Source organism: Cervus canadensis, chromosome 27, assembly GCF_019320065.1.
Source record: "Cervus canadensis isolate Bull #8, Minnesota chromosome 27, ASM1932006v1, whole genome shotgun sequence".
Taxonomy (NCBI): domain Eukaryota; kingdom Metazoa; phylum Chordata; class Mammalia; order Artiodactyla; family Cervidae; genus Cervus; species Cervus canadensis.
The window spans coordinates 9321936-9334454 of NC_057412.1; the positions used below are offsets into that span (position 1 = coordinate 9321936).

General features: G+C 41.6%; 1 protein-coding gene and 1 non-coding gene across 8 annotated transcripts in view; both read left to right on the forward strand.

Annotated features, from left to right (window-relative positions):
• LOC122428625 (amyloid beta precursor protein) overlaps positions 1 to 12519 on the forward strand; it is a 287533-nt gene that overhangs the window by 235547 nt on the left and 39467 nt on the right. The window lies entirely within an intron of this gene.
• On the forward strand, positions 1016 to 1122 carry LOC122429023. The gene has a single exon (XR_006265892.1). It is a non-coding gene; the product is annotated as a U6 spliceosomal RNA (small nuclear RNA).

Genomic DNA, 12519 nt, shown 5'->3' on the forward strand with positions numbered 1-12519 from the left:
TCTTTCAGAGGCTGGCAGAGTGAAGGGGAAGCTGGAGCGGGAGCTAGTTGCTTCTGAAGCTTTGCCAAGTTATAAAGAATTTCCCTAGGCAAGAAGAGTGGAGAGCTGGGAGTGCCAAAGGGAACATTTCATATTAATGTGATTATACTTATTAGCATTTTATACTTTTATTTAGGAGATTGTTTTTATTTAGAAGCAAACCAAATTTCACATTCTAGGTTTGGGGCAAGGGTGGGAGACGTTGAGAGAGAAATTGCTGTTTGAAGTTCTAAATGAATGACTCTTTTGGAAAAACCTGCCTTTGTTTCGTTGATGACGACTGACACTTGAAATAATTAAGATGTGATTACTCTCAAATGATGGGCTTCCCAGGTGGCCCTAGTGGTAAAGAATCTGCCTGCCAATGCAGGAGACATGAAAGACACGGGTTCAGTCCCTGCGTCGGGAAGATCGTCTGGAGGAGCACATGGCAACCCACTCCCAGTATTCTTGCCCAGAAAATTCCATGGACAGAGGAGCCTGGTGGGCATGACCCCAGTCCATGGGGTCACAGAGAGTTGGACAGAACTGAAGCGACTTAGCGTGCATGCACGCACACTCAAATGACAGTCCACATATGTGATAGGAAAGTTGCCAAAATAGCCTTTTTGATGTGACTTATAAGAAAAGTATTGTGGTGGGGCTCAACTTGAAAACATAATCATTCATACTGTGACCTTTATTACATTAAAACTTCTTCTTTACCTCATGACTATGACCTGATAGCATATACTTCCTGCTGTTTATGTTTTCCATGATACCAAAAGCCGGTTTCCTAAAATTTTTATATATGACACATTGGTAATAGTTATAACTGTTACATTATTAGAGTTTTCTAATCAAACTGCTTTAGTCAAATAAAAAGAAAACTAATTTTATCATTGCCACTGAGCTATCACTAGATAATGCTTTAATTCCCCATCACCACTCTTAATAATTTCAAGGAAGTATTAGAGGGCTTCAGAAGTATAACATGATGCTTACTTTGACAGCACGTATGCTAAAATTGGAACAATACAGAAAAGATTAACATGGCTTCTACATAAGTATGAAATGCACATTTGTAAAAGCTTCCATGTTTTCAATCCATCATATATGAGGCATCTAGAATAATAAATTTATAGAGACAATGTAAAATGGTGGTTGTCAGGGTCTGGGGGGAGGAGGGACTAGGGGATTAATCTGTAATGAGTACAGAGTTTCAGTTTGGGAAGATAAAAATGTTCTAGAGATGGAGGGTAGTGATGATCGTAAATATACTTAATGCCACCAAAACTGCTTTTAACCACTTAAAATGGTTAAAATAGTAAGATTTGTGTTATGTTTATTTTTCACAATAATAGTAGCCCTGTCTACATTTCTATCATTTGCCATTGTGAATAGCAAAGGTATTCAAAAATTAATCCAAGGATGTTGGATCTGCAATAAGCATTCATTACACTCTCCCCATAAAACAGATTATATGCACGGTGCCAGACATTTTGCAGGTATAGGGCACAATCTTTCATACCTGAATAATTTGGAATCTGCTTGGGGAGACTTTGGATAAACACAGTTGAAGGAGAGGCTTCTCTCATTAAGCTGAGGGATGTTGATCGCATGTCTCTTGGCATTAGGTAGCATCATCTGGCAGCCATTCCTTACTTCCTTCATCACTTATTGAAGATAATTAGAGGAGAAAGGAACCTAGTCTTCAGCCGGTTCAGCTCCATCATTTCACTGGCTCAAAGAAACTATGATCTGCCCGAGGTCATGCAGTCGGTTAATAAGACTAGAGACAGAATCTATCCTGGTGTCTCCGTATCCAGTAGTATTTGTTCTCCCTCCTTGCTGATGCCAAGTTAAACAAAACTGGATTTTGGAAGCTGTTTATTCAGCTTCAGCACCTGTTCTTTGAAAATATTATGGGTACAAGAAATGGCCCTCTTTTAGCATATGTTACTCAGTAATAAATGATTCCCAAGCTCAAAGACTCAACACCCTTGGATACTTTAGTCAATGTGAACACGTTCATAAAGGATATTAGTGTCAGCCGCATTGTGCGTTTTGCAGGATTTTTTTGTACATTTGTATTCTGCGTTGGCTTAGAAATCATATGCGAACACATGAAAACTGACAACAAATGTGCCTTCTTCTATATAATTGCCATTCGGTTACTCTGTGCAGAACAAGCACACATTTCTCTGAAAACACAAGATAATAACACTCAGCTAGGTCTTAACCGTCTGTGAGGGATCCGACTTAGAGATTAGCTCTGTGAATGTCAGTGGCTGGAGCCCTTCACATCATACACATCATTAAGTCATCTCCCAGGCCAGGGGAGAGAATCATTTTCATGACTGCAAAGGCACAGTTTATTTACTGCCACTCAAATATATAGAGAAGAAAGAATAGAAGAGGAAAGAAAAAAGAATTTAATGAAAAATTTTGCAGATTTTTTTCCTAAGTTTATATTATTACTCTGGTGTCTTTTGATGACTGGCTTTCCTTTATTTCTCTTTCTTCTTTTCTCTTTTTTGAGACTCATTTGATCCTCACAATAACCTTGGACAAGTGAAGCAAATAGTTACCCCCTTTATTCATCTTCATGAGCCTCCAGGAAGGCTGATCTTTGGTACACAGTCCTGGATATGTTTAAATATGCTGTTCCATCTGCCCAATCTTGGCCTTTTGAGATCTTTCTGAGCTTCCAAAACCCCAACTCTCTTGTTACCTCTCCCTTAAAGCTTTAATTAGCACAGAGCATCTGTCCACTGTTCGTACTGTTTATATATTATGTGTCTGCTGTTGCTTTGATGCGTGTGTGTGTGCATGCTCAGTCACTTAGTTGTGTCTGACTCTTTGAGACTCCATGGACTGTAGCCCGCCAGGCTCCTCTGTCCTTGGAATTCTCCAGGTAAGAATACTGGAGTGGGTAGCCATGCCCTCCTCCATGGGATCTTCCTGACCCAGGGATCGAACCCAGGTCTCCTGCACCAGTAGGCAGTTCTTTACCACTACACTACCTGAAAAGCCCACTTTGATGTGTACATGTCAACTAATTGCCATGTGCTAATTATAAGCTCTTTGAAGGGTGTGAATCAGATTTCTTCTGCATTCATTTCCCTTAAAACAAATCACTGGGTACAAGTAGGTATTACAAATACCTGTCTTCAAATAGAAGAATTGTGGCTCTTGGAAACCACAGCATCCCTTGGAAACTTACTCGAAATTCACATTCTCTGGACCCACCCCTGACCTCCTGATTCAGCAATGCTGGGCTGAGAAACTAGCAATGTGACTTTTAACAAACTGTCTAGGTGACTCTGATGCATGCAGAATTTTAAGAATTGCTGATTTAGAATGTGTTCAACTTATGAAAAATTAAGAAATAAGTGAGGATTTATTCTAGCTCACCTATAAGCCATTTAGATTTTCCCATACTGTTATGTCCTAAATCCACATGATGAAAACTGTATGTCACAAAAAGTGTTTGACAAAAACCTAATTGAAAAAATATATTTGATTAATTCAACAACAGCTCCACTTCCCAGAAAAAGATACACAGTTGCTAAGTAGTCCTAGATGAAAAGATGTACACCTTCTCATGATCAGATACTAAAAGTCAAAACATAAGTTGTTAAATTATCAAATTGATAGTGTTTAAAATCTGCCATATCCTTTCACAACAAGCTAAGTGGAAGGGAACTTCTAAGCTCTTCCTCCATAGATGAGTGTGACCTTCTTTTGGAACCACTTGCCTCTCCCTGATTAAAATGTACAGTCTTCTCTGATTTGACACTGTTGTTGTTCGCTCACTAAGTCGTGTCTGACTCATTTTGACCCCATGGACTACAGCACACCAGCCTTTCCTGTCCTTCATTATCTCCCGGAGGAGTATCGCCATAGTCCTTCCTCCAGGTACCCTGGCCCGCCTGTGGAGAGGGGAGGGACATTTCCACCATCACTTGAAACCTCTCAGTACTAGTTTTGTAAATAACCATCACTGCCTTTAAAACAGTGGCGCTAGAGCTAAAGAACCCGCCTGCCAATGAAGGAGATACAAGAGATGTGGGTTCAATCCCTGTGTCGGGAACATCCCCTGGAGGAAAGTCAAAAGTGTTAGTCACTCAGTCATGTCCTACTCTTTGCAACCCCACAGACTGTAGCCTGCCAGGCTCCTCTGTCCATGGAGTTCTCCAGGTAAGAATACTGGAGTGGGTTGCCATTTACTTCTTCAGGGGATCTTCCCGACCCAGGGATCAAACCCGGGTCTCCTGCATTGCAGGCAGATTCTTTACTGTCTGAGCCACTGAGGAAGACCCACCCTGGAGGAGGGCGTGGCAACCCATTCCAGTATTCTTGCCTGGAGAATCCCCATGGACAGAGGAGTCTGGAGGACTATAGTCCACAGGGTCACAAAGAGTCAGATATGACTGGAGCCCCTTAACACAGCGCACACGCAGCCTTTAAAGCACCTATAAAGGACAAATGACATGCGGCAGACCTGGCTTCCCCTTCTCAAGACTCCTCTTCAGTTTATATTTCTCTCATTTTGGAGTTCAGTGCCCCTAAAATTGTAGGGAAATTGCAATAGGTGATGTTGGCTGGAAAACATTTCAAGAAACTTAGGTGGAAATGGTTTAAGTTCTGAGTCTAAATGAGCAGTGAACTGTTAGGCCATCTCTGTTTTTCCTTCCAAAATTTAATAGTCTCCTATAACCCTAGAGCTCTCAATTTCTTTGTTATTCTGTAAAAAAGAAAGGAGATACTTCCTAATGCACTGTTGCTGCCCTCCTGTTTTTTTTAAGGTGGTTGTTGTCTGTCAAAACAAGTTCTTTGCAATTTTTTTTTAATAGTGAGAATGAACTCTTGAAGCAAACCAGCCAAATTTAAGTGTTTTAAGGATAATAGTAATAATTACAGGAATAGCCCCCTCGGTTCCCTGGTGGCTCAGGTGGTGAAGAATCTGCCTGCAATGCAGGAGACCTGGGTTCCATCCCTGGGTCAGGAAGATTCCCTGGAGGAGGGCATGGCAACCCACTCCAGTATTCTTACCTGGAGAATCCCATGGACAGAGGAACCTGGCAGGCTACAGTCCATGGAGTCGCAAAGAGTCGGACACAACTGAGCGACTAACACGTACTGCTAAGAATTCGTCTGAACATTTTCCAGATTGTTGTTGGCAACGGCAGTTATCATGAGGAAAACAGAAAAGAGAAAAAAAAAAATAACTGTTTCAGGAGAAGTGGGAATAGATGGGGTCTGGGAAGAGTTCCTTTTTAATCCAGTATTCAGGCCCTGCCAGGAGATATTCCAAGTTTATAGGCTATTTATAGGCTAAGTGTCTGCTTTATTTTTCTTGCCTTCCTTTTGTCAGAAAACCAGTTTCTCAACACTTCAGTGCCTTCTTTCCATCTTGATGGAGACGCTTTCTTATACCTGAGGTTCCTCCTCTTAGGTATGAGACGAGATAAGTTGCTTCAGTCGTGTCTGACTCTTTGCAACCCCATGGACTGTAGCCCCCCCAGGCTTCTGTCCATGGGATTCTCCAGGTAAGAATACTGGAAATGGTTGCCATGCCCTCCTCCAGGGGATCTTCCCAACCCAAGGATCAAAGCCCTGGGTCTTCTCTTGTGTCTCCTATATTGGCAGGCAGGTTCTTTACCACTAGCAACATCTGGGAAGACCCTTACCTTCCCAGGGGATTCTTAAATATTCAAAAGTTTTAAAATGCACTCTTATATGAAACAGCAAAAATATAAGGAATTCTTAAAGGTTTAAATTATGTTTATGTTGGTCTTGAACACAGAAGAATGGCAGTTGTTGTCATGGAAAATAAATACGTCCTGGTAAATTTACCATGTGAATTTCTAGTGGCGCTTATTTCCAAAGCAGTGATTGTATAAAATATTAAAGTGAAGCATTATTAACCTTGAAGTTCAAATTCATTGAGAATTTGTTTAGGTGTGACAGGATTGATGGCTATGTTTTCTTTATCCACGTTAAGACTTCTTATTAGCTGTGAAAAGGGATGGGCATAAATGGCTTATTAACTTTGATTAACTATATCTGAAAGACATGAACAAGCATAGGGCAGGCTCCAGTCAGAAAATGCTGTCGCTTTCAATATTTTCCCCATTTCCTCTTTTATTTGCTCTTTCCGAAACTGTGAATTTACTATTTTACCTAACGGAATCTTTTCTTCCCTCTTTAGATTTTTCACTTTCTATTATTGATACTGACATTTTACTCAAAGAAATTACTCATTTAGGCTCTCTTCAAATCTAAAGTGATATTATTTTAATAAGAGATGAAAGGGAAAATCGACATAATACACCTGGAGTTGTTAGCATTTTAAGTGACAAATAGTAAAGTTTAATTCCGGAGGACTGTCAGGGAACCTAACATTAGCCCAGGAAGTGTGTGTCTTCTTAGAGAATTGGCAAAACATTACCAAGACAAGAAACACTCCAAATGTGAGACCCAAGAGCATCTTGCTCTGTTAATCAACAGTGGATGTATTTTTTTGGATCATGAAAGTAGTAGTAAAAGTGTTAGTCACTCAGTCTTGCGTGACTCTTGGCGACCCACCAGGCTTCTCTGTCCTTGGGATTCTCCAGTCAAGAATACTGGAATGGATTGCCATTCCATTCTCCAGTGGATCTTCCCATCCCAGGGATCAAACTCCGATTTCCTGCATTGCAGGCAGATTCTTTACCATCTAAGCCACCAGGGAATGCAAATTATATTTTTTGCTTCTTAAAAAATCTCCTGTAGAGACTTGGCATAGAAATCATATGCCATATGTTTTTTTCTCCCCAAGTGAATAGACGGCATAATTGCAAATGTCTTAGACACAGAGGAAATGGTCGTTTGGGTTTTTTCCCTTCACCTGGAGTGAAGGCAGGTAGTCAAGGAGAATACTTGAGAACTTTCTTGGCAAATGGCCAGAAAAAGTAAAGAAAATGAAAAGCCCTGAAGGTCACGTATTCTCTCCAACCGTGGACTGCCTCACATTTGCCAGAGATCACTTCCTTGTCATTTTTATGAGAAGGGCAGGACCTGAAATTCAGTATGCATTCTTAGTGACCCACCAACAGTTTACCCTCCTTTTCTCATCTTCAGCTATCACTTCCAAAAAAGGAAAAAAAAAAAAAAAACAGAAGGAAGAAAGCAATAAAACCCCTTAGAGAAAGCTGCTGTGACCTTTGGTCTTCCTTTGATCTGGGTATGACGAGGTGGGTGTCCAGAGCACTCAGGCTGCCGTGATAAAATGCCGTAGCCTGCGTAGCTTAAACAACAGAATTCCTTCTCACATTCTGGAGGCTGGCAGCCCGAGATCAAAGCCTTGGCAAGTCTGATTTCCCCTGAGGCCTCTCTTCTGTCTGCAGATGGCTGCCTTCTCGCTGCGCCCTCACAGGACCTTTCCGCTGTACCTGATGAGAGAGAGAGATCTCTGGTGTCTCTTTGGCTTCCAGGCCTGTTCCCCTAGGGCTCCCTATGACCTCATTTTACCTTAATTCCCTCCTGAGAGCGCCTTTCTCCACATAGAGTCACGTTAGGTGTGAGGGCTTTAACATATGAATTTGGGGGAAACACAATCTGGCCCATAACGGTTGGCTACACCTTGCTTTGGGGTAGATCCAGTGTACCCCATGCTCAGTATGCCTCATCCATCGTTTATTTAGTGCGTGTGGGTTCTTATAGCCTCAAAAAATCGAAGGAGGCCATGAGAGAGTTTTCCCTCTTTCCTACCCTAAGTCATTGCAACCAGTTTTCTCATCAGCAGTCTTCCACTCTCTGTGAACTTCAAATATAAAACCACTTGGGTGTATCAAAAGCCTGCCCTTAACCTAGAAGGATTTGATGGAATTTTTCATATTTAGTTATTTGCCTGCATCAGGTCCTGGTTGTGGCACTCAGGATCCTTTTTTGTGACTCAAGGGCTTCTCTCTAGCTGTGGCCTGCAGGTTTAGTTACTTTGTGGCATGTGGGATCTTAGTCCCAGACCAGGGATAAGAACCCGTGACCCCTGAGATGACAGGCAGATTCTTAACCATTGGACCACCAAGGAAGTCCCTGATGTGATGGATTTTTAAATGTCGTTTCTCTTACTAATTTCTCCATGTGTGCTCAGTCGCTCAGTCATGTCCAACTCTGTTGTGACCCCATGGACTATAGCCCGCAAGACTCCTCTGTCCATAGGATTCTGCAGGCAAGAATACTGGAGTGGGTTACCATTTCCTTCTCCAGGAGATCTTCCTGATCCAGGGATCAAACTCATGTCTCCTGCAGCTCCTGCATTGTGGATTCTTTACCACTGAGCTGCTGGGGAAGCCCCAGTATTCACTTACTGAGACAGTGTTACAGATTCCTAGGACTGCCAAAACAAATGACCATAAACTGGGTGGCCTTAAATAACAGAAATTTACTCTTTCACCATTCCGGAAGCTATAAGTCTGAAATGAAAGTGTCTACAGGGGCTTCCCTGGTGGCTCAGTGATAAAGAATCCACCTGCCAATGCAGAAGACACAGGTTCGATCCCCGATCCAAGAGGATCCCACATGCCGCGGAGCAGCCAAGCCCATGTGCCACAACTACCAAGCTTGTGCTCCAGAGCCTGGGCACATACTGAGCCCACAGCCACAACTGCTGAAGCCTGGGTACCCTAGAGCCCATGGTCTGCAACAAGAGAAGCCATCACAGCAAGAAGCCTGTACATCTCAGCTAGAGAGTGGCCTCCACTTGCCACAACTAGACAAACGCCGTTGCAGCAGTGAAAACCCAGCAGAGTCAAAAAAAATAATTAAATTTTTTAAAAAAAAATTTTTTTTAAGTGTCTCTGGGGCCATGTTCCCTCTAAAGGCCCTAGAGGAATATCTGTTTTATTCCTTTTTCTTGGTTTTACTGTTACCGACCATCCCCGACAGTCCTTTGGCTTGTAGGTACACCACTCCAGCCTCTGCCTGTCTTCACATGGCATCTCCCCTTTGTCTCTCTGTGTCTTCTCCAGAATGACCAAGAACCCACCTTACTCCCATAGATTCTCCTCACGATGCCATATTGGATTGAGAGCCTTACCCCAGTATGATCTGATCTGATCTTGATTACATCTGTGAAGATCCCATTTCCAAATCAGGTTGTATTCATAGGCACTGGAGGTTACGATGTCAGTATATTTCAGGGGCAGGACACAATTCATCCTATTCCAGGCAGTTGCTTTTGTTGATTTGGGGGGCGTATTGCAAGGCATGCAGGATCTTGGTTCCCTGACCAGGGATTGAACCCAGGCCCCCTTGCAATAGAAGCATGGAGTCTTCACAACTTGACCACCAGGGAAGTCTCAGGAAGTTTTATCTTTAGTTTCCTTTGACTCCTATAGTTCCAAAACATTGTCCAAGTTTCTTTCTAAAACATGATCAAATTTAAGTCAAAGGACTGCATGCATGTTTTTTGATGACCTGTCTTTTTTATTTATGACCTCTCCATTTAAAAAAAACAATTTCCATATGTAATTGGTTCAAATTGTGAAAGACTTTTAAAAATGCTTTGCATTTGCTTGAGGCTGATTAATGAGTAAATTTGTAAACTATGACTGTTTTAATTAGCCAGGGTTAATTAATGTTTAGCGCCGTTGGAAGATGAAAAGACATGTATAAATGCCCTGTACTGTGAGTCATTTTTTAATTTGTTGTTGAAACTTAAAAGTTTATTCAAATAAAGACTGCTTACATCACAAACGCACACACAGTAAGCTGTTGGAGACCTGTGATAATTAGTGTCGAGGGCTTTAAATTTTGAGGTTAATTATATTTTATTGAAGACGATCATGTTTTTATACTGTATATTCAGAGAAAGCTAGTTATATTTTTAGTTTGATTGTGTAAAAGGGAGAGAGAATAGAAATCTGAGGCAAAACTGGTAACTCTTTATACAGTATAACATAATTTAAGATGAAGTCTATTTTTTGTTTTTATTTCTGAGTTTTTTATTTTTTATTTCAGAGCAGGGTGGAGGAAAGAAAAAAGGTTACCAGTGCTGAAATGAAACTTTCACATTTAGGCAGCTTTTTTGAAGGAAAAAAAAAATTGCTAGAATTCTATGTAAATTTTCAGCAGGGAGAGCGTCAGGGGCTTGGATGAGATCTAATGCCAAGATTGGGAAGTGTGGAGATTAGAAATGTTTGGAAGGAAAGACTAGGGCAAGATCTCCCTTAGTAGGCAGCAGGCAGCATTATCATGGAAGCAGTTGTCTCACGCATAGGATGGTGAGGACGTGGTTATCTGGGGAATTTTCCAACGTGTTCAATGGAACACACCTCTGGTTCCCAGTTGACAAACGAGAGCTGGCCACAGTGATTACACCCCAATTTTACACTTCATCATTGTCTGAAGGGAGAGCATATTCAAAGGTAAATTAGCAAAAGGGTTAGCTCCACTTTATTTTTGTCTCCTACACAATTTTCTCATTCATTCTTTGCATAAAAAAATAAGGTTGCTTTTTTTTTTTTTTTAATCATCTCACGGGTGCTCATACTGAAAGGATTTGACTTAAGAGCAGGGTGAGGGGAAAGACCCACAACTCTTCCTTTGGATACAAAAGACTTTGCTCCTTTGTAGTTCTTAACAGTAACCACCATCTGATGTTATTTTTAACCATGGCAAAATTCTCTAAAGAATTTTCACTAAGTATGTGACATATCACTACGGGTGAGACTGTTCATTATCTAGCAGAATTCAATACATGATAAATCCCTTTGGGGGAATCTGATGTGAACTTTTTTCCCAAAACACCTGGGAAAATGGGAAACCTCTCGTTTTCTTTCATGCTTCCCTGTGGGCTGTTGCATCATTTACAGGAGTTCTCCCGACCATAGTTTCAGGGCCTGCAACCCTCTCCACCGTGATATGGAGTATCACAGACTCCACACGTCTAAAGAGAACCTGTCTTTCTGCCCCCAACCTGTGCTCTTTTGATGGACACAACTCAAGTCAAGAATGCAATTATTAACCAGCCACCTAACAGCACGTCTTTCCTTTCCCGGTCACAATCCCCCCTTCACACCTCCCACCACCTACAAAGTAGCATTTCTTGTTCTTCGTATCACGTCCGTTAGTGTCTTTCTGGTTTTATCACTTGTGTACATTCTTGCCCACTGTCTTCCCCATTTTTGAATGTCGACATGTCTTTTTAGGATTGTATAATCCCCAGGTTTCCCCTCTGTCCTTTTCTTTATAATTTACCTGAAAACAAACTGCGGGCCACTCGCTTAACGCGTGGAATTCCCTTAATCTGTATTTTGCTGACAGCACACTTGTCACTCAGGTCAGCGTATTCCTTCGCCCTGTGTGTATCCCACAAATGTCAAGTCCTTGGCTTCTGTCTAAGCTGCTTCCCTTTTCATCTCCCTCGTGTTCCAGGAACCAGAAGAGTCCCAACAGGCAGAGGCATCCCATCCTCTGTCCCTTGGTCCATGTACTTGTATCCACTGTATCCAGTGGACTGTATCCAATAGCTCTTCCTTAGCAAACCTGTAATGTCACCATCCCGGCCCCAAAGTCCCAGTTTGTTTCTTTCTTGCTCTGTCCACACCCCTTACCGTAGCGTCTGTATACGAGTTACTTTTCTGCCCATCGTTTCTCTGGTGCCTTGAGCTCTGAGTAATAAGAAACCGCCCTAGTTATTTCCTACACTGGCCTGGAAGATGGTAGGATTACTGAACAGCTGAGTGCATGAATAAATAAATTAATGAGCTCATTAATTAATAATAAAATGAGCTTAATTTTCTTGGCTCCAGATTAATTTTTGTAAAGTGAGTCCTTTCAGCCTCTTCATCTGCTCTATTAATACTTCCCTGAAGACAGTCACTTTCCACCCATCTCCAAGCCTCAGATGCCAAGCACTTTCCATCGCCAGGCTTGGTTCCCCCTGCATTGTAACAGGATCCCAGAGTCCTCTAACGCAGGAGATAAAGGACCATTGCTGTCCAAAAAATGTTCCCTGTAGAACCAGTTTTCTGTTAAAACACAAATAGGCCAGTATGCAGAAGAGCATAGAGGACTGGTGTGTTTTTTTTTTTTAATCTGTATAAATAAACCTTTCAAAATAACTACCATGTCTACAAACGTGATAAGTCATCTACAGGAATAGGAGCATCCTCCACTAAGATTTATACTGATCTTATCCACAGATAAGGAGCCTGTGCTCCTTATCCTAATCAGCATAAATCGTAGGCTCTTTGGAAGTGACATCACCCATGTAGGAATATTGAAAATGTTACTTTCTACCATGAGCTAGCCAGCCTTGCTAACCAATCCTTCACATCCTTCAAAATACAGGCATACCTAAGGGATATCACGGGCTCAGTTACAAACCACCAGAATAAAGCAAATATTTCCATCAAGTGAGTCATGTGAATTTTGGGGTTTCTGGAATGCATGTCAAAAGTTACTTTAAACTATGCTGTAGTCTGTTGTGTGCAATAATAGCATTGTGTC